The sequence below is a fragment of the Python bivittatus genome, unplaced genomic scaffold, assembly GCF_059951505.1.
Source record: "Python bivittatus isolate LINGU-HERP-01145 unplaced genomic scaffold, Pbiv_v1 ctg000020_np1212, whole genome shotgun sequence".
Taxonomy (NCBI): Eukaryota; Metazoa; Chordata; class Lepidosauria; order Squamata; family Pythonidae; genus Python; species Python bivittatus.
The window spans coordinates 85,651,406-85,678,601 of NW_028277030.1; the positions used below are offsets into that span (position 1 = coordinate 85,651,406).

Sequence of the window (27,196 nt, forward strand, 5' to 3'; positions counted from 1 at the left end):
GTAGAATATGTCATGTACAGTAAGTAGAGGGCCAGGCAAACGGAAACAGCCCTGGGCCTTAAAGCTGCTTGTGCGCGCCAAATTTGGGGTGCAGGGATTGGGGTAGCCAACACTCTCAGGAAAATGCATCCCTGTGGACACAGTATGTGTGCCTACATTGGTAACTAGTGCTTCAGCATGCGCAAAGCAACAGCTGCTTTCACAGATTATCACTGGAAACAATGGTTGCCTAATTTGGATAATAATTCTGTGCCTCAGTATTTATAGGAAAATGAAACAGTGGCGTAAAGATAAACTGTCTCATATTTTGGAGTTGCCCGGAAGTAGGTTGTTCCCACGGTGCAGGTGGCCCTGCATAACAAAATCAGTGATTAATGCCATGAATATGTATATTTGCTATTTGTTTATAATTTGACCATTTGCTGTTGCATATTAATAGTGTAAATGTAGTGATTTTGGTAAGTTAAATGTTTCAGCTTTTGAATCAATTTTGTCCTTCCGGTGGGGGGGAATATATATATATATATATATATATATATATATATATATATACACTCTGCTTCACACAAGGCACAAATAGAAAAAGACAACTCTATAAAAATGAATGTATTTTCAAATATAAATTTATATATATATATATATATATACATAAAAATTTATATTTGAAAATACATTCATTTTTATAGAGTTGTCTTTTTCTATTTGTGCCTTGTGTGAAGCAGAGCACGTTGCTAAGTAAAATCTTATCTGCTTGACTTATCTAACACATGAGACAGAAGCCGGGAGGGGTTAGATCTGGCACACGTCTATCTGCTAATTATCTGAATATTTGTATTTAGGGAGCGTTTCAACTGCTGCTAGTTTTGCGCAAAATGTTCCTGCGTTAACAACTATCATGGACGTTTTGCTCTTACATCGCTAGTTGGTTGATAAAAACCTTGGTGAGCACTGCAGTAAGTTGCAGTTTCCATTATCTACTAACACTGGCATCTCAAAGAAGAAGAAAACATTCATGCACCTTTCCAACTTCAACAGAAGTTATCAAGAGTGTTCTTTAATGACAGGCACTTATGCAGCTACCTGAGTAATGCCCTTAATGTTTCATGGAACACGCCATTAACTAAGTTCTGGTCCAGATGCCTTTGAGATACGTGGCAGGGCTTTCACGGGCTTTTAGTGCATGCTTTCCCCTCCTCTCCCCCCAAAAAACATAATGTTATGAGATTCCCTAGGATTGGTTTCCATGGGATTTTATATTGCACTGTAAATACAGGCATTTTTTCAGATTGCAAGAAATATTAAACCAGAGAACTGATTTCATGTTTATTCTGTTTATTCTGAAATATATGCCACTCTGTCCAATGTGGTTTTCTCCTAGACAACTTTCACTCACAGGACAGATGTGGCTGGCACTGCTGGAACAGTTAAACTAGGCTCATGCATTGTGCTGAGCCAAAACCAAACTAAAATACTTTCTATCTTAACATTAAGTAAGCAACTGACCTTTTTCTGCAATGAAGACTGTTTCCAGCTCTCCCCTCCCCTGCCACCCCATGGCAGAAAACATACTGGGTAGGATGAAGACTGGTCCAGCTGATCTAATCCCCTTCCCACAAAGTGAGTATATGCCTGCTTTCTTCAATGATAGTTACTTGCATTGGCAACAGTAACCTAGTCTCACGTTGAATAGAGCACTTTCTATGGTCATTCAAAAATATGACCACCATACAGATGCTGATGTAGATTTCATCTTTGTCCTTGAATGGGGCTGCATACCAAATTCAGAACTGGTGTATAATCTGGGGGTCCTTCTGGATTCACAGCTTCTGCTTAAAGAGAAGTGCCAGCTATATGGCCAGGGAGGCCTTCACATAGATTCATCTGGGAGGCCCTACTTACAGTCTCTCATTCCATGGTCACCTCACAGATGGACTGTTGCAATGCTTTCTATGTGTAGCTGCCCTTGAAAACCATTCAGAAACTACAGCTGGTCCAGAATGTGGCAACAGTGATGGACAGGCCACACTATGCCCATGTAACATTTATTCTTCAGGAAGTGCCCTAGTTACCAGTTGGCTACCAAGTGCAATTCAAGGTGCTGGTTGTCATCTTTAAAGCCATACGTGTCATAGGGCTCAGTTATTTGAAGAACCATCTGTCTCCTATGGCGACTTCCTGTCCTATAAGATCTGACAGAGTGGGATCACTCCTGGTCCTATTGATTAAGCAAGATCTCCTAGCAGGATCCAGGAAGCAGGCTTTCTCAGTTACATCACCTGCCTTCTAGAACAGCATCCCCCGGGAGATTCACAAGACCCCCATCTTATCAGCTTTTAAAAGAGCATTAAAAACATGGTTCTTCCCCCAGTGACTTGGGGGCCTTTTTGTCTGTTTCTATCATTGCTGGTTGGGGAAAGATTTGGTTATTTTTTCCAGAGGATGCTATATTTTGGGTTTATTTTTATTTATTTGCATATGTTAAACTGCACAGAGTCACTGGAGTTGGGTGGCATAGAAATTTCAGAATAGATAAATAAATAAGAATGTCCCTCACCAGCAAGTTTCCAAGTGAAGACACAAGAATAGAATGAATGAAGTTTGATTTGGCATCGTTCTGCATTTTTAAAAAATGTTAGCATGAGAATTTCCAAGTGGGAAAAGAAGTTTGACAGGAGAACTAGTTACCCAGAAAGATGGGGAGCTTCCCTCACTGGCTGTGTTCAAACAGAGGTTTTGGATATTTTAAATTGGTTTCCTGAATGGAACTTACAGTAGATCATAAGAATCTATGATTTTATGCAATTTGATTTCTTTTGTATCCACGTGATTCTCTTAAAGTATGCATTTTTGTACATTATTCTGCATATTTTTGTGAGCGCTTTTTTCTTAATAGAATAGGGCTCCAAACATTATTTTCACCAGTATATCTATTTTTGTTCTTCACACTTTCTTCTGCAATGCAGCTTTGAGGCATATATTTCATTTTCCCCATCAATTACACCTTTCCTAGCTGCTTCCACGTAATTTCATATACCGCTTTGAGACCCCTAAATATACCACACAAATTGTTAATAATGGATTATTTATTTATTTTGTGTCTTTGAGTCAGTGTAGTTCCTGCAGTTTTCTTGGCAAGACTTCAGAAGTGGTTTGCCCTTGGCTCCTTCCAAGGGCTGAGAGAGAGCGACTGGCCCAAGGTCACCCAGCTGGCTTCATGCCTAATGCGGGACTAGAACTCAGCATCTCCCGGTTTCTAGCCTGATGCCTTAAGCACTACACCAGACTGGCTCTCCAAATATAATGGGTACTTACTGATATTTACAAACTGGACATGAAAGATTTTTTCAGCTAAATGATGTCTTAGTTAGCAAGTGGGTAGAAATTCTTTCAGCAGGTATAGACTGACCCTTTTCTATTTTTCCATTCCAACTTTTACATGGCTTCTCTTTTTTTTCAGAGGAGGTAAATAATAGAAATGTAGATGGAGTTAGCTGCTTCCTGCACACCTTTTGGGATGGAGGTGCTCATTGTAGAAAGGGATCCAATATTTTTTTTTCTATTGGTTTTGATGAGTAAGAGTGGAATAGCTTTGTGGTCTAAGGATCTGATCTTGATCCTTGAGAGATGTTGCCGTATGTTTTTCTGGAAGTTTTAGTTGCAGCAGCGTGGATCTTAGTGAGTGCTTATCCATGGAAGGATGTCACATCTACTACTGTTAAAGGCCTCAGTGCCTTGTATTCACTGATACAATTGTCTCCTTTCATACCAGCCTGCACACACAAAGTGGAATCCCCTTTTCTTTACCTCATCAGAGGCAAAGGAACATTAGAGATACAACTGGAGGTAAGAAGGACAGGACATCCTCCACCAAGAAGGGTAGAACATCTTGCACTATGAGATCCTGTTAGTCCTCTATTTGCTTTAATCTACTATATAACTCAATTCATTTTTATTCTGGAATTTTGCTGGGATTATGGTGCTTTGCATATTGCTTGGGCTTCATTTTTTTTTTTACTTGATTACACAGTTTTAGAATGTACTGTGATTCTAAGTATAGCCATAGACCCTGAGTAGTAAGGGGTCGACATGTATCTGATATGTATGCATGTACGTATGTGTAAATAAATTCAAATACAATTACTAGCCTAGCTAAATCAACTGGGGAAAAAAATATTTTTAAAATGCTGTTCCAAGCAGGCCAAAGGAAAGATAAATGTGATATCCTTTTGAAATCCTGTAAAGTGGCCATGCTTCTGTAATTTTTTTTTGATTCTGTGACTTAGTCAGCAAGTCTTTACTAATTTTCATAAGGAGCTAGATGCAGGATTGTGAAGTTCTCCTGTCCCACTTCCTGAACAATGTTAGTAAGCTATCCTCCTGCAGAATTTCAGCAAACGTTGCGAGCATATTTTGCAACTGAATCAGGGCTACAATGCCTCTTTACTTGAGTGAATGACAATAATTAGATCAGTTAATGCTTGCGGATATTCTAATACACAACTTCCAAGAAAAGCAGGCACTTTCATGTTTTTTGCCTCCTAAGGGGGGAGGGAAGAAAATAAGTACACTTAGTATAATAATCTTGGCTTTCCTTGCCTCAGTTCCAGCATTATCTCAGTCAGATTAAAAATGAAAGCTTTTCACCTTACAGATGAGAATTCCTGATTACTAACAGAGATGTGGCAACTGTACATCATGTCTGCAATAAAGTGGTTGTGTGGTAAGATAGAAGATTCCAGAGAAGGTAGTTTCAAATAAATTAAGCCTACTAAGAGGACTCCCAGAGATCAAGATACCGTTTAAAGTATTTTCCCAACTTTGTTGAAGCCACATCTGTGAGCAATTCATCTGTGGCTAAGGGAATAGCTAAATGATCCAACCACATGGGCAGAGCTCAGTTGTGGGGAACTTGTCATCAGAATCTGTATTGTGCTGGGAAATATCCAGTCAGTTGGTCTATTGTCAGTCTGTCGTTTAAAGGTCTCCCATTCCAGGAAAGGCCCACAGGTAAGGGGCATCCTGCAGTTTAAATGAGATAACAAGTAATTAAACCATTACAATAATTAGTTAAGGTTTTCTTGGACACGTCCGCTTCAGAAGAAAAACCACTTGGTACTTTATAATATATTAATACTAGATGGTATAAGCTACATGCTCTACTTCCTTTTTGTTTTTCCTTAAATGTACCTGGGATCCAGTGAGACTCATACAAATACTACGTACTCAAAGCACTTCTGCATGAGTTTGGGGCAATAGCTCATTTTGTCTTCCACTTACAAGTCCTTGGGGTAGAATAAATTAAATGCCTTACAAGAGTCACTTGTTTAGATGGGTGGCTATAGAAATCAAATAAATAAGGAAACAAACAAACAAACAAACAAATTGCTTTAGAGGATCCTTGACCTTCAGGCAGCTTTCTCTAGCTTGGAGACCTCCAGATATGTTGGTTACTGGTCATGCTGACATAGAATGTATATGAGTTGAAGTCTATCACATCTAGGAAATCCATCTGGGGAATTGCAAAGGTTGGAGAAGGGGAACAGCTGAAATGCCTGTGTGTAGTCACTGATGGGCCTGTCAACTAGGGGTGTCCATGGTGGCAAAAAAGTCAAGATGGTGGCCGCAACCATGGAAGTAAGCCCTGCCCTATGTAAATGAGGTATGTAAAGCAGGGACAAGGCATCTATTGCATAGTTGTGGCTGCCATCTTGACTTTTTTGCCTCCCTCCCAGCAGACATCTCACACTGGTCAGTACCTCTGTCTGTTCACTGAGACTTGACAGTATTATATGTAGACTGGATTTGCCCTGTCATTTGTGGTATGTTCATCTCCTGGCCATAATAATAATAGTAGTAGTAGTAGTAGTAATAATAATAATAATAATAATAATAATTATTATTATTATAATTTTATTCTGCCTTTTATATATATGCATGTGTGTCTATAGTCAATTCAAGGCAGTGATTAATTAATTAATAAGGCAGGATCCCTGATTATGCAAAAATATTTTTTTCTGATTTTGGTATCCTTTTACTGGATACTTTGGGGTATTTTTTTATATTTTTAATTGATATCTTTTGACACGTTATAAAGTTGCAACTCTTTAAAATGAATGAATGAAAGATTGAATGAATGAATGAATGAATGAATGAATGAATGAATGAATGATTGAATGAATGAATGAATGAATGAATGAATGAATGAATGAATAAAAAAGATTTCTGAACCCCGCAACAGGCTCTATTTTATATAGTCTACAATGTGAAAAGCTGTTCTGCTTTCTGAATAATATTCTTCCATTTGCCTTTAACTTCTTAGTTATTGAAGAGTAAGCAGAAACATCTACCTTTGAGAATTCCATTGGGGTCTGATAGTTCTGCTCTTAGCTACCTTTTTCTGCTACTCTATGCTTTCCAGAAGTGCAAAGGATAAGCATTCACCACAGCATTCCCATCCGAATTCACTTTCTCATTTCTCTTACTAATAAATCCACCCAAATGTCAGCATGGGGACGGGCATAGTTCTACATAGGAGCTTCTGCATTCCCCGTCCCCATTTCAGGATTTTGGGGTCTTTTTCTAATCAGCTTGGTTAGGATTTTAGCCTGAGTCATCAAGAGAGACCTACCTGGATGGATATTTTCAATTCTTACACAATGATATTGTTATACTCTGAGCTGTAAAGATTAAGGACAGACATGGTCACACTTGCAAAAATATTTGTGTCTGAAGAATCTCATCATAATTGAGTTTTTGCAAACACAATTAGAAGTGCTAGGCATTGCTTGTCTGCAAGTATGTTCTTGTGGAAAACTTGCATAATTCTTTCTCAGACACTGTTTACTTCTTGTGCTTACATACTGATGATAATATACATTTTTCATTTAAGCCAGTCTACTTATTGTAATGGAAACAGAATTGCTGCTATAATATCCTTTTTTCCTTCCCATATTGCAAGTATTATAAAGACATGCCGATGATATTTTAAGACAGGACTGGTACCACATACAAGAGGCCTTCAGCCTCGGTTCTTCTGATGGGCCTCTCCCATGTTTATAGTCCTAGCCATGGGCTTATTTGGAGCAGGAAGGACCAGTTAATTTGAATTTTCCACAACGTCTCAATGTAGCTAAGAGGTGTTCTAGGAAGTAAAAAACGGCCATGGGTCTGTGCCAGAGATCCTGGCAGTTGCCTGAACATCCTGGGTTCTGACAAATAGTCACCTCACAGTTGAGGTGGGATTTTGACACCATAGGTCTGTGATAAGGCCTAGCCTGGTTGGTCTGCCCTAGTTTTGAGTTTCCTGAAATGGTGGTTCATTTCCAGCCAGTATCCCTTTGCACGTACACAAGGCTGTCTGTTCATTCTGCATGTAGATAATTTTCTTGGTGCCTGCCCACTGCCCTCTTCTTATTTTTTTTTAATACTGTCTTAAATAGCAACAATTAAATAGGACCATATTTATTTGCAGCAATGCCTCTGGATCCCACAGAAGTCCCTCTGGGATGGTAGAGGTTATCTTGAGAGCTATTTCCTCTTCTAATAAATGGCAACTTCATGGTGGCTCATCTCTGTCATACCAGCCATTTTGTCTCCTCTCAAAATTCTAAATGTGCCCCTGACCAAAAAGCTTGTCTGCTTCTGAGTTATACAACCTTCTCAAGGGACTTGCCTTGTGAACTAGATGGGAGATTTAGATAAAAAGAAACCACCAAAGCACACCCTCCCTCTTTAATTGTATTATTTATTTCCAATCTGTTCTTCAAATTTTACATTCCAAAAGAAAGGACATAGGCAAATCCAAGCAATTTATACTAAGACAATTTTATAAGACACTCTTCGAAAATCCCCTTATTTTTAAATACATATTATAGTTCAAAACCCATAATATAGGATGGAACAGGTTAATTTGTGAGGTCCTAACACTGAAAACAAGGGTGCAAAAAGCAGGGTCTAGGACCAATTAGTACCTTTCAGAGAGTCTCCTTGAGTGCGTGAAACTCAACATTTTAACCCATTGGTTTTACATTTTGGAGGTGGTTGTGGTTAAGAAGCAAAATGTGTGCAGAGGCTTAAGGCAATATTTAATCATTTAGTCTCCCTGCTCTCCCCACAGTGAATTCTGGCCCTGCCCATTGTAGGAGTGCGTCTTGTTATACTGCAAAAAGGCTGGAATGATTCTTAGATCAACAGAAGCTGTACAGTCTGATTTAAAGACATGCAGACTAACTTAGACATATATAACATGTTTGGTGAATTTAAAACATACAGTACATTCAGGCTTGTAGAAAAGTTGTGGTTATACAAAGCAGGAAAATAAGTGTTCTGCCCCAGTCCTTGCTACATACATTTCTAATACAATAGTGTCACCTGGTGGTCTTATGAATTCATTGAACATTTCACCATAACTGTTGCATATTCTAAACACACCTTCTCAAATTAGCAGTTCATGCACCATATCAATTTCTCCTAATAGTTCATGAGGGCCAGGGGTGTCCTCAAGGGCTGTCAAAATGGCAGGTGCGACTAAGCTCTAAATGCTCTGAAACTTTATTATATCTGTGTTAAAAGGGGGAGGAGCTTTGATTACCTGGTTTCACCCATCATTTTGATGTCATTGACAGCCGCCACAGACACTCCTGATGGAGACACTCTTCTGTCAAAGATTTTGTGGGAGTAATTGCTACCACCTAGGTATGTAAGTCTGTGTTCCTATGTGAACCTCATAAAATGACACTTTACATCCGCATGCTTTGTTCCACAGTTGGTTCTCTCAGCTTTCACTAATGCAATACAAATTTGATTGTTCTCCAAGTTCTGTATAAGTTGTTTTATTCTACTCCAAATCTGAAAGTGGTTTGCACAGGCAAACTGTATCTTGACTAGCTTGTGCTGCTACAATACAGTCAACTTCCATTGAGGAAAGCATTAAAGAAGTGTGCTTTCTGCTTAACCAGTTGATGGGTTTCTTTCCAAGCAGAAACAAGTTTCTTGTTGTTGTTACAGTCCAGTCCAATCAGCACCTACATTTCCCATTACAGTGCATCCTGAAGTCACTGGAAGCCACAGTCTGAGAAACATGGTTGCCTTCAAACAATGAATAATGCTTTTCACTGCATTCCAATCCTTCTGAATGGATGCTGGGACCTTTGTTCATAATTTTCCTATTTTTGCCACAATATCTGGTCTTCTAACAATAGCAGTGTTTCCAACTGTGCATCTGTTTCATTGATTGTCTGATAGCAATTCACTTTGTACTTTGATCCCTTGGAGATAGTCAGGTTGCATGGAGGCATCCAACGCCTTAGCATTCTTCACACCAAACCTCTCTATTACTGCCTTGTATCCAAAAGCTTTGATGTGTTCCACACTAGACTTTCTTCTATGCCATGGTTAGCATAGGGTTTTCTTTACTGTTTTGGAGTAAAGCAAGTTTTGTAGGTATATGATTATAATTACTGCCTCACCCAAATATTTTTCTGGAGGTCCAGAATCTGTCAGCATGTATCTGACCACTTTCGTCTGTGTTCTAGTCACAGTCTACTCTAGTTCAGCACTTCCTTTTTGCTCATGTGTCTATAGAATAGTCTTTTTGTTTCCTATGTTATGGGGTTCTCAGGAAGTCCTCCCTTTCGTTTTCCATAAATTCATCTCCATTGTCAACTGACAATGTACTAAAATCTTTCGCTTGCCATGACCATGTAGTTCCCTAGCTTTTCCAATCCTTCATTGGCTGACAGATGCCACTGTGTATGAAATCCAGTGGTTCATAGTTCTGGTATGGCTCACCTTGGGAAGAGTTCTCCTTGTGGCCTTACCTCAAATTACATTTCATGGTTATAGGGCATGGTGACATTACAAAGTTATTTGTTGCTGTCTCTGCAGTTCTCTTATGAGTTCAGGATGTCTATGACCCAAATATCGGTGCCTCAGGTTATTGTGTTGGGGTTATTGTGTTGGGGTTATTGTGTTGCTTATGTTCAGTGAGCTTTTTCCTCTTGACTTCTTGTGCATAGGAGGTACAGGAGATCATCTATGATTGCCCTGGCCAAGATTTCTTTCCTTTTCTGGATTGTGCCCTTGCTGCCTTTAAATAGAGTATTTTGGTTGTCAGATGCACAGCAGAGAGGAGCTCATCTTCTAGACTGGGAACATACAGCTGTCTTTCACAAGTATGGTCTGCAAGCTTCCTTGTGGCTTGCTGGATTTCAGAAACCCTCTGCCAATTCCTTGTGTGATGATGCTTCTCCCTTCTTTGAGGTAGACCTTTTCTTTATTGCTTAGATTTAGCTCTTCAGAATTTCTATTGCTGATCATATGACTTGTATTTCCAGAGTCAACACACCAACCTTGGGATAGGTTGTTCTGCTTTCACTGATATATATAGTTTCAGTTTGCTATTAAAATGTAAATTTAAGTAACAAGAGTTTGCTATTTAAGTGTCTTTCTGGTGCACACATTTGAGGGGGGGGGGTAGCCTCATTTCTTATATAGATTAGTTGATCCTCCTCCTCTAAGAGGGTTACTGTGGCTTTTGCTTGCCCATTTTTCTTATCTTGAACCCCAGGCTGTCTGCAGATCATTTCTGGAGAGGAGCATTTCCAGTTTGAAATTCCAGAGACTATAATTCCATTTATTCAGCTTGCTCCCTGAGAGTTTGAATTCAGAACAACTAGCCATATTTGCTTCCTTCCTTAGTTTACTTACTAAGGAGCTTTCTATCCTGCAGTCTTTCCAAGATTCTTCTTATTCAAAGGCTTGTTCTCAGCTTTGTAGCTATGTTGTTGTGGACTCTGGACCCATAACCAGCTGCAGAATAGATTCTATTATGCAGCAATTAATAAAAGATTCAATCAATAATTTCTAATTGGCATTTTACTTGGTAAATATAACTTGGAAAGGCATAGCAAGCTTATTGAAAAGGCAAGGTTCCAAACAAGCAGATATGCAAGAAGAATACAGTTACAGAAAGCAGAAAAAAGGAAGGAAGGAAGGAAGGAAGGAAGGAAGGAAGGAAGGAAGGAAGGAAGGAAGGAAAGGAAGGAAGGAAGGAAGGAAGGAAGGAAGGGGGAGGGAAGGGAAGGGAAGGGAAGGGAAGGGAAGGGAAGGGAAGGGAAGGGAAGGGAAGGAAAGGAAAGGAAAGGAAAGGAAAGGAAAGGAAAGGAAAGGAAAGGAAAGGAAAGGAAAGGAAAGGAAAGGAAAGGAAAGGAAAGGAAAGGAAAGGGAAAAATTCCCTATCTCTCCACAGTACTGTACATACATTGGAGTGTGCCTTCTGTTGACCATCCTAGTTTATGGGACATTTTCCCATAACTGTTACACATTCCAACATAGGTCTGGGAACCTGTCTTATTTTGGTCACGTTGACTGTAACTGCTTGTTTGGTTATTGAATGTTGCAGTTGTACTATGGGATGAACTCATAGAAGAGTGTATCATTCTAACATTTGAAGCATTAAGCAAAACTTTTTTTTTTAAAGAGTCTCACTTCAGTTCTGTTTTAGACAAGAGAAAACTAATCCTGTTCTGTCTTGCTGTGACATATCAGGGAGGCTCCCTAAAAGAAATGCATTTGATTGAATTACAAAAATAATTTCAAAGAAATGCAATCTTGGCCATGAGATGAGAATGAGTTCATGGCAGCTACATTATAACTCTTGTACATTTACCATATTTATGTTAGACATATATCTTGCCTTTCCACCAAGAGACTTACTGAGGATTTCCCTTCATTTTTCTCTGAAGTAATAATCCTGTGAGGTAAGTTGTGCTAAGAGAGAGCAACTGGCCCCAAATGACTCAGTGGGGCTACAGATGAACTTGGAGGAACCACCACCGCCTCCTGTCCTGATATACTTTAACCACCTAACCCATGGTACCACATGCCTATTCTCTCCCTCTACTTAAATCCAAAACATTGATTGGACTATGATGCTTTAATACCACACAGCATTATGCAGCTGACTGGCAAAAGTTGAACGATAGACTTCCAGAGCAAAGGGAAATTGTTCTTCTAGTCAAATGGTTGGTAACTGACTTCTGTTTTTTTTTAAGTAATTAATTAATGTACTTGTTTATTTAAAAGATTTATATAGCCACCCATCTTATGTAACATAGCCCTGGGCAGCTCACAGACAATAATAAAAGGATAAAAAGGATAAAACAGAACAGAACTTTCCCAGTGCCTCATAGTAATTCCATCTTTTATACAAGTATCAGTAACAGCAAACAGAGCAGTTGAGGTGGTGCTTTTTACTCTGTCCCCCAGCTTTGAAATGATGATAGTTTCTATAGTAATTGCAAGGAGCTTTTTAAAATTTGTCATAGGAAAAAATTCCATGCACTTGAAGGAATATTGAAGTAGAAGTAAAGATACCTGCTGATTGTACCAGCAGATAATCAGGCCTCACAAGCTTTCTTTCTTTCTTTTTTTTGTATAGGAAGTCTAATCTCAGAGCTGTTCTGCATTTGAATACAGTGGTACCTCGGGTTATGAACGCCTCTGCTTACGAACTTTTCGGGTTACGACCAGCTCCGGCCGCAAAAATTTACCTCGGTTTGCGAACTCCGCCTCGGGGTACAAACCGGATCCGCGGCCATTTTCCGCCTTGACACATGATCCGCGGCCATTTTTCCGCCTGTGCCACATGGTCCGCGGCCATTTTCCACCCATGCCACATGGTCTGTGGCCATTTTCCGCCCGTGCCACGTGGTCCGCGGCCATTTTTCCGCCCTGCCGCGCGGTCCGCGGCCGTTTTTCCGCCCATGCCACGTGGTCCGTGGCTGTTTTTTCCACCCTGCTGTGTGGTCTGCGCCCGTTTTTCCGCCCTGCCGCGTGATCCACGCCCGTTTTTCCACCCTTGACACATGGTCCCCAGACGCCGGAACAGATTAACGGTAATTACATTGAACCTTATGGGAAAATTTGCTTCGGGTTGCGAACAAATCGGGTTGCGACCAGAGTCACGGAACGGATTAAATTCGTAACCTGAGGTACCACTGTAATTTCCTATAACGTAAAAGGCTGATGTCAACTGGTATTCCATCCCATGATCCTTTGCAAGTATACAAAGATTCTCTCCAAGTAGAAAGGGGAGGTATGGGTGAATATTGGATTGGAGATGAGAATGATGGTGATAAGAAAAACAACAAGCATCAGTGACCAACAAATTATCCACATATTTCCAGAGACCTTGATCAGCCCTGCCACTCACTGCATTATTTCTGCATTGACTATAACACCTAAAACAAATGGTTTTTATTCAGCAATTCTTTCCCTAAGTGAAGTGATGGAAACACTTTGAGATTTTCCGTTGTTTTCGTGAAATCTGCAGGCACAATACGTATTTGTGGCAGCTCACTGAACAAGTAAGAAGTCTTTGGTGTGCAACATACTATAACATCCTGATGGCAAAGAAACCTGAATGCACAGGTTTTTGATTTCCTTTGGGAGTCCAGTTTGGGCATTTTGATTCATGGATTGTAGCAGGTTGAAATATGGCCTGAATAGCTTTCCAAGGTTCACAGTGACACCCTGTGGTGTTATATCAGATTGCAGTTTAGACAGGACTGATTTGGAGTTTGTGGTAACATGTTTAAAAGATCATTCTGTGTGCTTACCTAACAAAAGGAATGATTTCTAATGCAAAAGAGATCATAACAATTGACCACCAGAAAACATAGCATGTAAACCACTGACCACCATATAATACCGTATGCAAATCATAATAAAAAATGTACAGATGACAAAACAGAAGAAAGTTAATAATCTCACAGAATTAAGATTTATTTGTTGTCTTTAACAATTCTTGCTTTTGCATGTCAGGATCATGCTTGACTGAATGGTACAGAGAACTTAGTTTAGCATGAGAGAAGTCACAAGTAGTTGCCTGGGATATGGATGAAAACATATCAGTGCAAACATCACAAAATGGGTAGCATATGCAGTTTAATAAAATAAGAATTATGATGGATCAGAACAAAGTAATCTGATCTGAATTCTCTGGGAGTCAACCAGATCTGTCTGGGGAGTTCATAACTGTAATGGTATGTGGGAATGACCTTCGGAGACCGGGCGAAAAGGTGCTGCCTAGAGAACGGTCTGATAAGAGGGAGCATAGCCCACAGCTGCATAGTGGATGGAGCAAAAGGCTCAGAAGAGACCCTCCCTAGGCAGCACCTCTTCGCCCAGTCTCCCAAGATCAGTCCCACATGTATGTATGAGTGCCTTCAAGTCAGCGTTGATTCCTGGTGACTGCCTGGACAAATCCAGGCAGTTTTCTTGGCAAGGTTTCCAAAAGTGGTTTCCATGCCTCCTTCCTAGGGCTGAGAGAGATAGTGACTAGCCCAAGGTCACCCAGCTGGCTTTGTGCTTAAGGCAGGACTAGAACTCATGGTCTCCCGGTTTCTAGCCTGGTGCCTTACACTACACCAAACCGGCTCTCATTCTCATATATGGTGGTATATTCCCATTACAATAACCAATAGATGAAGGCAAGAGTACGTTCCTGTTTGAATTTCCCAGCAATTGGTATTCTGACATTGGAAGTAAGTAATCGGAGGCTTCCGGTGGGGGACCAATAGTGGTCTGACCAATTCCTTTGTCTGGGAATTGATGGCACAGTCGTTGGGGCTAGAGCAGGATCCCTGTAGCCTGAAAAATTCTCAGAACTAAAGGAGAATCCATGAAATCAACTCAGATGCTGTCTGGACAGCCATTTCTTGCGAGGAAACCCCGAAGCAGAAGACTTTGTGACTGACTTGCAGTGAGTAGCTGGGAGACAGGGCTTTTCCATCCTGTTCGAGCTGTGGTATAGCCAAAACCTAGGACACTAAAACCGACCTCCCCATTTCTAAAACACATTTTAAATGGTTTATTATTGTTTTAGATGAAGAGAGGCTTTTTTTGGCAACAGATAAGGGTATCTTCTTGGTGTTTTTCATATTTTCAATGCTTATTTAAAAAAACCAATAACCTAATTTGGACTTTGGGATTTACATATTGAGCAAAGAGTTGAAGAGCTGAATTATTGGTTGTTTTTATGAAACGAATGGGGTTTTGGGGGGGGATTTTAAAAAGTTAATTTGGTTGAATCCGTACTTGTGAGATCAAAGCTTGAGACCTCTGGTTAAAGATTTTTGTGGGAAAGCAGCTTTTTTTATTTTGCTGCAATGCTGATTGGCAGAGCTTTGTAAACAAAAGTACTCTGCTTTTTACCCTTTTTCTTTTCCTGTGTACACTGCTTGTTATGGCTGGAGTTCAGCAAAGGATATTTAAAGAGACACACATTTACTGGAAGATTTCACTACTAGAATTCTACAAGTGACAGAAACTAAATTTGAAGGCTTTGAGAAAAAATTAAACAGATTTGATAGTGATATTGATTTGCAAACAAAATTGGATATTGAAAATAAGAATATTGATGATGTTATACAGTGTAAAGTAAGGGAATCTTCAAAACAGGAAACTGGAATAAGAGATTTGGATTTGGATGGAGGGCTGGATGGTTTAGTTTATTTTGAGCCTGGAGTTAATGAGTTCTTTATAAAGCCCAAATTAATAACAGAATTTTTTTTTTGACAATATCCAGATTATAAAGCAGAAGAGTATTTTGGAGATGTTTCTTTTTTGGGATGCGCAGGAAGGACTGATTAAACCTTTGAAGATGTCTTTGATAGTAAAAAAGGAAAAAGTGACAAGAAATTACTACCTGAGATTTCACTTGAAGAAGAAATTAAATGTGAAGCTCCCTGAAAAGAAGAAAAAGGAATTTAAAATGGTTAATTTAATTTAATTTAATTTAATTTAATTTAATTTAATTTAATTGGTTAAAATGTACAAGTTATATTTTGGATTGCTAATACTGGAATTTATTTTTGGACTGGGATGTATGATAATGTTTATGGACTTTACTGTTATAGAAAATAAATAGACTTAGGTATTTAATAATGATAGATTAACTGATACTTCAAATGTGGGTAAGGTCCTTGAGATAACATGTCTGTAAAAATGTCTTCAACTTTGTTTCTATTTTTTTTGCTTGTAAGTAAAAGAAATGAAATTTTGACTTTGAGATTTGATATTTAGAATTGTTTTTGCTATAGAAAAATTGTGCTTTATTGATATTACTAGAGTAAGAAGTTAACGTATTATTTTACTTATAAACTGTACCAAAGAAAGTCAGAAGTTGTTCTTTTCTTATTTTCCAACTCTTATACTTCCCCCCTTTTTTCCTTTTCTTCCTCACACTTCTTTATCTATTTCTTTCTTTTCTACTTTTCTTTTAATGTTTTTGTGTATTTTATTCTTGTTTGAAAATTAATAAAATTCTTATTAAAAAAAAGGAAGTAAGCAATCTATGGTTATCATGATTAGTAGACATTACTTAGCTGTGTATGTTATCATTGATTACTGTTGGCTGAAGTTGGCACAGTGAGTATTGTGTATATTAAATATTTTTTGCCTACTTTCTTGTTGCTTTATCAGATGCACAAATATAGAAGGGGAAAAAGAAATCTACAAAAGTCTACAAAATCTCTTGCCATAATACATATGTTAGTCTTTAAGGTGTTGCAAGCTTCATTGCTTCTTCTTTTCTCTTGCAACATTGGCCAACCTTCTGAAGTAATCTGCCCCAATTTGCTACCCTCTATATGTGTTGAACTACAAATTCCATCATGCAGCTTGGCCATGCAGCTGTATAAGTTTTGATTTTTTACATCAGTATTAAAAGGTACTTTCAAGAAATGGCTTTCCATGTGGTGTAAAGATAGCTTACATGGGTCTGTAGGTGACAGTGAGTGTGCTAAAAACTAACATAAGGGTAGAACCAATCTAAGTTCATTAATGTTGAAAAAATATTTATGCTAATCCTAAATATCATTAGAGAGAAACAAGTCCAACTTATTTGAACAGAGCTTCATGTAAAGAAACAAGTACTTTCAAATCAGCATAATACAGATAGTCCTAATTTAGTGACTGCCTCATTTAGTGACCATTTATATTTACAACAGTGATGAAAAAGTAATTTTACAACCAATCCTCACATTTACGACCTTCACAAGTCTGTAAAGCAAAGGAAAGTTGAAGTAAATCGTAAGCACAGTTGCTGTTTCACTCAGTGACCATTTTGCTTAATGACCAGGTTGCTGGTCCCAATTGTGGTCACTAAATGAGGGCTACCTGTACACACACACACATGTGTACATATATAATGCTTGGGCTTTCTTTGGATGCCAAATCAGGCAACACTCAAATAGCAATGTTTAAATGTTTTGTTTTGAATATATGACATCCTTTGAAGCTGTGCCCATGTCCATATAAATAGTTCTAATGGGAAAATTTCCAGAGAACCTCAAAGTAACCTGGCTGACCAGACTATAGGAACAAAACAGCTGCCTTGTGTGTGGATTGCTCTGTGTTAGGAAAAACAAGGTGGGTACAGAGACAGGTGCACCAGCTGGCAAAGGATTCATGTTCCACCAATAAGATGCCAGCAGTTGCTGGCTCCTGCTTCAAGAGCCAAGAGCTGGGCACAATTTAAGCACTTCTTGGCCTCTTCCTTTCACATACCAGCCCAGATCTTTGGAGGGCCCTGCTTAAAATAGCACCAGTGAACAATGCACAAGAAATGATGACAGAAGTGGACTGTGTCTCTGTCATAGTGAATAAATACAGGCAAGTGAAAGAGAATGCTGGGAGAAATTTAACACTTGGGAAATAAAGAAGATCAGAACAAATGGGCCTTGGCTTCTTTACATTTGTATTGGCCTTTTTACCAAATAGTACCCACGGTAGTGTCGCTGGTTACTTCCCAAGGCCTATATCTGATGAACAACTGTCTTCAGAAGTCAGAATCACAAATCCACTGCCATGCTTTCAGACCATGACTATTTTCAGTCCCTGTTTCTTCCAAAGTAGTGTGCAATTGAGTCATAATTATCTTTACTTCAGTTGATATTGAAATGCGGAGAATATAAGGGATAATCATGAGGCTATCAGCAGTTGTTGCTTCAGGAGACCAATAGTAGAGTACAAAAAACATAATTTCATCTTCCATAATTGCAGGTAGTCCTCATTTAGTGACTGCCTTGTTTAGCAAATGTTTGCAGTTATGATGCTGGTGAAAATGTAACTTTACAACCAATTCTTGCATTTACGAACTTCACAGGTCTATAAAACAAAGGAAAGCTGAAGTAAGATCATAAGCACAGACACGGTTTCACTTAGTGACTGTTTTACTTAGTGACCAAGTTGCTGGTCCCAGTTGTGGTCGCTAAACAAGGACTACCTGTACACACACACATATACACATATACATATATAATGCCTGGGCTAGACATCGCTGATCCTGCCATCTAGATCAGCCATCTAGGTCATCTGGATTTTTATAGCATGGTTCTCCTCCTTCTCCTCATCAAACTACTGTACTTCACCTCTATTCCTTGTTATATACAAAATCCCCCTGTGAGCTGTGATATAAAATGATGGAATATTTATTTATTTATTTATTTATTTATTTATTTATTTACTGAGTTTGTCACCACCCATCTCGTTCAACAACTCTGGGTGGTTTACAAAACAATTAAAATTGATTAAAATTACAATATTGCAATAATAAATAAAAAATAAATAAATCCAAAAATAACTGGCACTCACTCATATTGGTGGTAGCAATGTGCTGCATTGGGTTCTAAAGTCAAAAAGCTGTTTCAGAGCTGGCATGGGTTAAACAGCATTGGCAGATGAAGATTTGCTAATTTCAGGGTGGATCAAAACCATTGAAGACTCAAGTTCAGGAAAGATAACAGACGTTGGGGGAGGACCAGACTTCAAGAGACTATGCCTACATGATTAGAGTGGGAAGGGGATTGGGAAGAGATTGTCAACATATTGCTAGCTATAAGAGGTTGCCACCTAAGGATAAATAAGCCCTTGATTTAATCTTAAGGCAAGGCTGGGGATTTAAGGATAGCTATACATAGAACTATAGGCCAAAGTAAGACACTGCCTCATTAGAAGAAACTTTGTAAGGGGCAGGGAACTAGTTAATCTAGGAATTGTAGAGCAACCAACAAATCAATTTACTGTTTTTACTGCATACCAAACTCTTTTGTGGCTGCAGCTGTCAGAGGGAGCTGGGAGAGGGAGATCAGTTTATATATTTGTTTAAGCTAAAATACCCGCCTACATGATTAGCTTTGCATGGTTGAAAGATAAGCCAATGTTTCCTAACTCTACTTCAAATAAAGCAGAAAGAAAAGTTCACAAGTTTTTTTTGGGGGGGGGCATGTTGTCGTTTGTCTGATTAATCCTGAGAATGCACAAAGCCCCCTGGTGTGTCTCCTATACCTGAACAAGCTCACATGAGGAATTTTTCCCCAGTATCTATAGCTGAGTTAAAGAGATATTTGGTCATGGTGCAAAACCTTGTAAGATTTGTAACTCTGGAAGGTTGAGATACCATTTGGCACTGAGGGACATGATCAAAATGAAGCTTTTAGGAGTATGAAACAACTCTTAACAGACGATCTAGTGCTGGGATTCTATGATGTCAATGTCAACAAGTATAGTGTTGTGACTGCTGTCACTAACAGCTATGGTTTAGTCAGAGCAATGCTTCAAGATCCTGAATAAGAATTAGCTTATGTATTCAGAAACATGGCATGCCCCAGTTGAGCAGGGCTACCTCATGCCATGTGGACATATGAATGGTCCTTAAAGTATCTTTTGACCTGGCAGGAACCCTAGCTTTATAAAGATCACACACTATTTGATTTGCTGACAAGCAGCAAAGAGTTGGATTGGTGCAATGAGACGCCAGGAATTTCTCCTTCTGATACCTCATGCTGAGTGTCACCCAGACAAACCACTTGTAGGAAAAAAGAGTAGGAAGAGCCCATTGAGGTTAGCATCCAAACACCATTGTCTGACTCCCCCCCCCCCCCCCCCATCTTCAAGGATGGAATAGGAAAGGGCAGTCTGCTTGCCCGTATTAGGGACTAGTTTCTTTAGACAAAAATAGCAATCATTTTCTTAGGGTAGAATAATCCCCAGGTACTCTTAGAAGTGCCTAATACACTACTTATCACCTCTGGGTAGGAAATCTGAAATGTTCGTGTGATTTACTGTTTATTTGATATTGTGGATTTGTGGATTACATATAGTTTATGCCTCAAAGGAGGAGAAATACACCGAAATGGAATCCCAAACAGTAAAGAAGAGAAAGAGAAACCAGAATCTACCAGGGCATGAATGAATCCAGAAAGAGCAATTTGCTAGGGAACAAGGTATCTGCTAGGAAAAACAGTTTAAGGACTATAAGCAATTTACATATTTTTGTTACTCTGAATAAGAGAAAGTATCAGACTACCTTTAAGAAGGATGAACCTTTTTTCCAGTCCCATTGATTATATGCCAGTGATCAAGCTAACGTTTAACTCACATTTTGAAATATGCCTATTTAGAGGACAGTCCTGTATGTACTTGTCATTATGGCATACATTTGGGTGAACAATCATAGTGTTACAGATTCAAAAGTACATAACTAGGTTGGATTGTGTTCATAATCTACAATAAATATGCTTTTTTCTAAAACTAAAGGCCAGAGTCATCCTTGAAATGTGATTCAACACCATTCTGTTTGCTTCCCTTAGAAGTCTCAGAAGGAATGCTGACAATTTGTTCATGGGTTCCTTCACCTCTCCTTCCCTGTCAATCAACTACCCTTCAACATATGGCTATATGAGTGGCTATATACACTGCATGCACAATTATTAGGCAAGCTGTATTTTTGAGGATGAATTTCATTATTGAACAACTACAGTGCTTTCGGTCAATCCAAAATGTTAATAAACCTCAAACCTGAATATTTAAGAAGGTAAAAGGGAGGTTTTGGCTTTCTCAGAAGCATATCTATGTGTGCACAATTATTGGGCATCTATTAGTGTATAGAATTATTATGCAACTAAATGAAAAATGAAAATTCCCCCATCTCACTCATTTATTTTCACCTGTTAAAGTGGGAATAATAAACAAACAACTCAAAATTTACAAATAAACATTTCTGACATTTCAAACAAAAAATCAGTGACCAATATAGCCACCCTTCTTTGCAATAACAGTCATAAGCCTTCCATCCGTGGAGTCTGTCAATTTCTTGATCTGTTGACGATCAACTTTTTGTGCAGCAGCAACCACAGCCTCCTAGACACTGTTCAGAGAGGTGTACTGTTTTCCTTCACCGTAAAGCTCCCGTTTCTCAACAGGCTTTAGGTCAGATGAGGAAGGGGGCCGTGTCATTATTCTTTCACCTTTGAGGCCTTTACTGGCTAGCCATACAGTGGAGTACTTTGATGCATGCGATGGAGCATTGTCCTGCATAAACATCATGGTCTTCTTGAAAGATGCAGACTTTTTCCTGTACCACTGCTTGAAGAAAGTGTCTTCTAAAAACTGGCAGTAGGTTTGGGAGTTGATTTGGAGTCCATCTTCAACCTGAAAAGGTCCAACTAGCTCATCTGTAATAATACCAGCCCATACCAGTACCCCACCTCCACCTTGCTGGCATCTGAGTCGAAGTGGAGCTCTGTGCCCGTTACTGATACAGCCATGGGCCCATCCATCTGGTCTGTCAAGTGTCACTCTCATCTCATCGGTCCATAAAACTTTTGAAAAATCTGTCTTCAGATATTTCTTGGCCCAGTCTTGCCATTTCAACTTATGTGTCTTGTTCAGTGGTGGTCGAGTTTCAGCCTTCCTTACCTTGGCCATGTCTCTGAGCACTGAACACCTTGTACTTTAGGCATTCCAGGTAGGTTCCAGTTCTGGAATATGACAGCACTGGAGGATAATGGGTTGCTGGTAGCTTCACGTTTGATTCTTTGGCAGTTAATCTGCGTCTTTTTTTCTCAACACGTTTCTTGTGACCCTGTTGACTATTTGCAACAAAATGTTTGATGGTTCTGTGGTCACACCCCAATATCTTAGCAATTTCAAGAGTGCTGTGTCCCTCTGAAAGACTTTTTACAATTTTTGACTTTTCAGAGTCAGTTAAATCTCTTTTTTGGCCCATTTTGCCTGAGGAAAAGAAGCTGCCTAATAATTATGCATACCTCGATATAGGGTGTTGATCTCCTTAGGCCACACCCTTCCTCATTACACAAATACACATCACCTGATATGCTTATATCCAGTAAGCATTCAGATTTATACAGCTTGGAGGTGGAAGATATGCATAAAAATGGTCAAAATACTCGCCTAATAATTGTGCACACAGTGTAAATATGATAAATAAATATGATAAATGATATATAAATGCTATATAAATGATAAATTTATTACGATAAATAAATAAATATTTTGTGTGTCTTTACTGTTTTTTATATATAGTTTTGTATGTATTTATTTTTTTAATTGTTGTACGCCGCCCAAAGTCACCTTGTGTGAGATGGGCGGCTATATAAATATGATAAATAAATACAGGGAGCCTGAAAGCCTTCTATGGTTCCCTGGGTGTGTGTGCCTGTGTTTGTGTGTGTTTAAAAATAACAAGAAGATAGAGGAGCCATGGAGGAGATGGACCTAGAATAACCTTAGTTGCATATGATGTCCAGTGTAATTTCCTGCAAGGGGCCATAGGAGTTTTAGTCAAATTTTGTGACCTTCAGTGAGACACAATATTTTGTACATTGTTTGCCAACAAAGATTGCTCAATTTGTGACCCTTTGGTTCCCCTTAGGCCTTGCTAAGGAACCATCAGGAAAGACCAGTCAGTTGTGGGCTCCAGGCTGAGACAGGCTGTATTTATCTTGAATTGGAGGGACTTTGATTTTTTGACTAAACAAGTCCATTTGTCAATACTATTTGAACATAAAAGGAGGTCATAGGGTCCCTTTCTTGTCTCCCAGCCCCTGGTTAGTTAGGTAGTTCCACTGGTTTCTCCCCATTCCTGGCTCATTTCTGTTGAGAATGCTTGGGGAACGGAGGACAGAGGCACAGCCTGTGATGTTTCCCCTCACTGCTTTCTATTCTGTTAAAATTGTATTCCCTCTATCACCATAACTGAGCACTGCTTCTTGGCCTTTTAGCTAAGATCAAGTGTAGTATGTGTGTGTGTGTGTGTGTGTGTACTTACCAAGCAGACACCCAGACAATGGACTGTTATATCCAGTTTGGCATTTGAATTGCAATCTAACTGTGCATTCCTAATTTTTAATGTCTGATGTGATCTTTTATTTTTTTCACTTCAGATTCTGTGGAAATGATTCTGTATTGTGTTCTGGGCTTAGTTTCAGAACTACCTTAGGCTTGGAAATGTATTTGCTTAGATTATGCATATAGAGGGCACTTATGTTTACATTTAAGATTACAGGTAGTCCTTGCTTAATGGCCACAGCTGGGACTGGCAACTCCATTGCTAAGTGAAGCAGTTGTTAAACAAGACATCACATGACTGTGACTTACAACTTCCTGCTGGCTTCCCCATTGACTTTGCTTGTCAGAAGCCAGCTGTGAAGGTTGCAAATGACAATCACATTACCACGGGATACTATGACCATCATAAACGTCTGCCAGTTGCAAAGCACCCGAATGTCAATGATGTGACCATGGGGATGCTGCAATGGTCATGTGAGGATCGGTTGTAAAGTTACTTTTTCAGCGCTGTTGTAACTTTGAACGGTCACTAAAGAGGGCAGTCATTAAGTGAGGACTGCCTGTATTTGGCCCAATACCATTGCTATTGCAGGTTTTAGTTTCTAAAAAGGTGAGTTATGCAAGAGGCAGCAGTTCAGAATTGAGAAATGTAGAGTTTTGCCCTTAGGTAAGAAAAACCAGATGCACATGTACAAGACAGGTAGAACCATAGTTCAGAAATAGCACTTGAGAAAAGAATCACAGATCAAACATGAGCCAGAAGCGTGCTGTAACTGCTAACCCCCATATGCATTTTTAATAGATCGCATTTTTATTGTATTTTTAAAATCTTTGTTAGCCACCCAGAGTCACACTTGTGAGATGGGTTGCCATATAAGTGGATTTAAATAAATAAATAAATAAATAACATCAACTAGTAAAATCTTGGGCTGCATCAAGTATAGTGTCTAAATCATAGGAAATGATAGTTCTGCTCTCTGCTGCACTGGTTAGACCACACGTGGAGTACTGCATCCAGTTCTGATCACCACAATAAAAGAAAGACAGTGAGGAACTGAGAAATGTATGAAGAACTGAGAAATGTATGAAGAAGAGTGATAAAGATGGTGAGGGGTTTGGAGGCTAACTCTTATGAAGAACATTTAAAAGAACTGGCATGTTTAGCTTAAAGAAGAGAAAGCTAAGGAGCACTGTGATAGCAGTTTGCAAATACTTGAAGAGCTGTCACAGAGAAGAGGGTGTGTATTTTCCATACTCCTGAAGGTAGGACAAGAAACAGTGGGTGGAAGTTTTGCTGAGGGAGATCCAAGCTTGAAATAAGGAGGAATTTCCTGACCATGAGAGCTGTTAAACAGTGGAATAGCCTGCTTCCTGGAGTTACAGTGCTCCATCACTGGAGGTTTCTAAGCAAAGGTTAGACAGCCATTTGGGATGGCATGAGTTCTACCCTGGGCAGATGATTGGACTAGAAGACCTCCAAGGTCCCTTTCAGTCCTATGAGTCTAGGATTTCATGGGTCTATAGCCCATATTTCTATAAAGTGCTCTCTTAAGTGCTGTCATTAAGCAGGATCTAGGAAGCACACCTTCTCCATAACTGGCCCCACCCTGTGGAACACCCTTCCCCAAGAGATCTGGGAGTCCCCCACCCTCCTTGCTATCCAGAATGCCTTGAAGAGCTGGCTTTCCCCCCAAGCAATGGAGTAGGAAGAAGCTGGAGCCCAGCAAGGTGGTATGTGGATGTGTAGGAGAAGGTTGCCCTGGGGTGCCATCATTTTTTATTGAGTTTTTATTGTGATTTTTAGGGGCATGGGAGGTTACTGTTTTTATTGTCTTGTGAGTCACCCATGGTTACAATATGGGTGGCTATATAAGTCTTTTCAATCAATCAATCAATCAATCAATCAATCAATCAATCAATCAATCAATGCCGGAAGTACCTGAGAGCCAAAATAGATATCTCAATAAATCTGCTTTCCCAAAAATAGTGTCCTCCACATTGGTTGAGTTTGAAATTTCTAGAATTCTCAGCCAATATGATCTATCAAACTATAATACAAGAACATTTTGAGAGCAGCAGCTTAAGCAAATAATCACGTTGTGAGCCTTACTGAACTTGTTTGTGGTTTCTGTAAAAACTTCCTCTAACCCCAAGCCTTAAGATACTAATGCAGACCAGAAATCTAAAGGTATAAGTGTCTTATTTTCTTTTCTTAAATGGAATGTCAAGTAGGATAATTTCTTCAGGGCTTTTATGACTAGAAAGGGGGCTGATAAGTCAATTGCATAATCTCCTACTTAATTCACTGAGATTTTTTTTTTTTTAATATCCAACAAACACATTATATACTTCCTCATTCTCAGTTTAAGGATGCAGTCCATTCTGTTTTCCAATTTGGCCTTGTTTAACCTAAATGTGAAAGAGCCTAATTTATATATCTATATCTATATCTATATCTATATCTATATCTATATCTATATCTATATCTATATCTATATCTATATCTATATCTATATCTATATCTATATCTATATCTATATCTATATCTATATCTATATCTATATCTATATCTATATCTATATCACATTTCCTGTTCCATTTCTCAGATATATTTCTCAGATATTTTAGCTGGAGAACCAGAGTAAGACAACCTCCCTTTATGAAGCTGATGGTCAATGCAACCTTGGGATGAGTTCAGAAACAGAGCAAGATTTTAGATAAATAAAAATAAACTTTGTTTAAAGTTTAGATGTCTCCCAGGCCATTCAATATCTAATTATGATTTGTAATTTCAACCTGTTATCAAAAAAATTGCTAATTTGATAAAAAAAACAAAACCTTCCTACATTGTTGAAACATTACATGACATTTAATTTCCTCAGTTTGAATTAAAAAAAATAAATTCTCAATTCTAATTAAAGCAAAACATATAACAAGGGGGTTCTCCTCAGAATGTGTTGTATATTTATAGCTTCAACTGTATTATTTTTGTAAAAACAATTGGGAAAAGGAAATTGTATTATGGAGCTTTTCTACACTGCAAATCATTGGGAGAGCAATCCATTTCTAATAGAGAACAAATATAGCCCCATGACCCTATGTATTGCACCCACACCTGCAGTGTGCAAACCATACATTGGGGAGCAAAGGGGAAGTCAGCATCTCCAGTCACAATGTAAGCCATTTCCACCTGTTGCAGTAACGAAGGAATGAAAAGGAAAGCATTTCTGGATAATGCAAACTAACTGGGTCATTTGGTTGCCTGTAAGGGTCTGCTGGCAAATTGTGGGTGGCTCTGTAAGAGAAGCAAGGATACCTTCAGGAGCAGGTAGTGAAGTTTTGTCCACATGTGGTGGGCTTCATTAATTGGAACACTGAAGCTGTTCTTTGGCAGATTAGTAGCGGTAGGAATAAAATCATCAAAATGGTAGAGGAGCGATCCATCTAGAAATCTATTGATCACAATTAAGTATTCTTTGGTTACAGATAGCTTACGGTGCAGTATTCTCCACAGTGATTTTGTATGTATGACTTCAGCAGGTGGAAATACACTTCATTTGATATCATTCATAAGACATAATTCATGAAGTAAAAATGCAGATATTGGGCAAATATAAATATCATGCCTTCATTATGCTTTATCTCATAAGTGTTGGTGGTGGCAGTGTGTACATAGACTGTTTGGTTATATAAACTGCTCCTGCCCACCAACCTTGGGGGGAACAAAGAATGGTGTTTATTCCATCTTGTCTTCAGTAGGTACATTGGTGTTTACCTATTCTCTGTTTACCTTTTACAATCCTTTCTTACTATCTAATCCAGACTTAATTCTTTGTAGCGTCTTTCACAATGATGATAGAAAATTCCTTATCTTGTTCTTTCCTTTTTATGAGTACTATGCCCTTTCCCCTAGCAACATCCCTTGTGCTATATTATTCCTGTTGCTTTGAGAAACAAGTTCGGTTATTGGCAAAACTCTTCACTGCTAGTCCACTGGGTGGGTTAATTCTGTATCAAAGGCTGGTGGGAACCAGTTCTGTTC

The 27,196-nt window shown here is 38.9% G+C and overlaps 1 non-coding gene across 1 annotated transcript; it reads left to right on the forward strand.

Annotated features, from left to right (window-relative positions):
- Positions 1-23,067: 23,067 nt before the first annotated feature.
- Positions 23,068-23,256, forward strand: LOC148217119 (U2 spliceosomal RNA). Its single transcript, XR_015798071.1, has one exon. It is a non-coding gene; the product is annotated as a U2 spliceosomal RNA (small nuclear RNA).
- Positions 23,257-27,196: the final 3,940 nt, after the last annotated feature.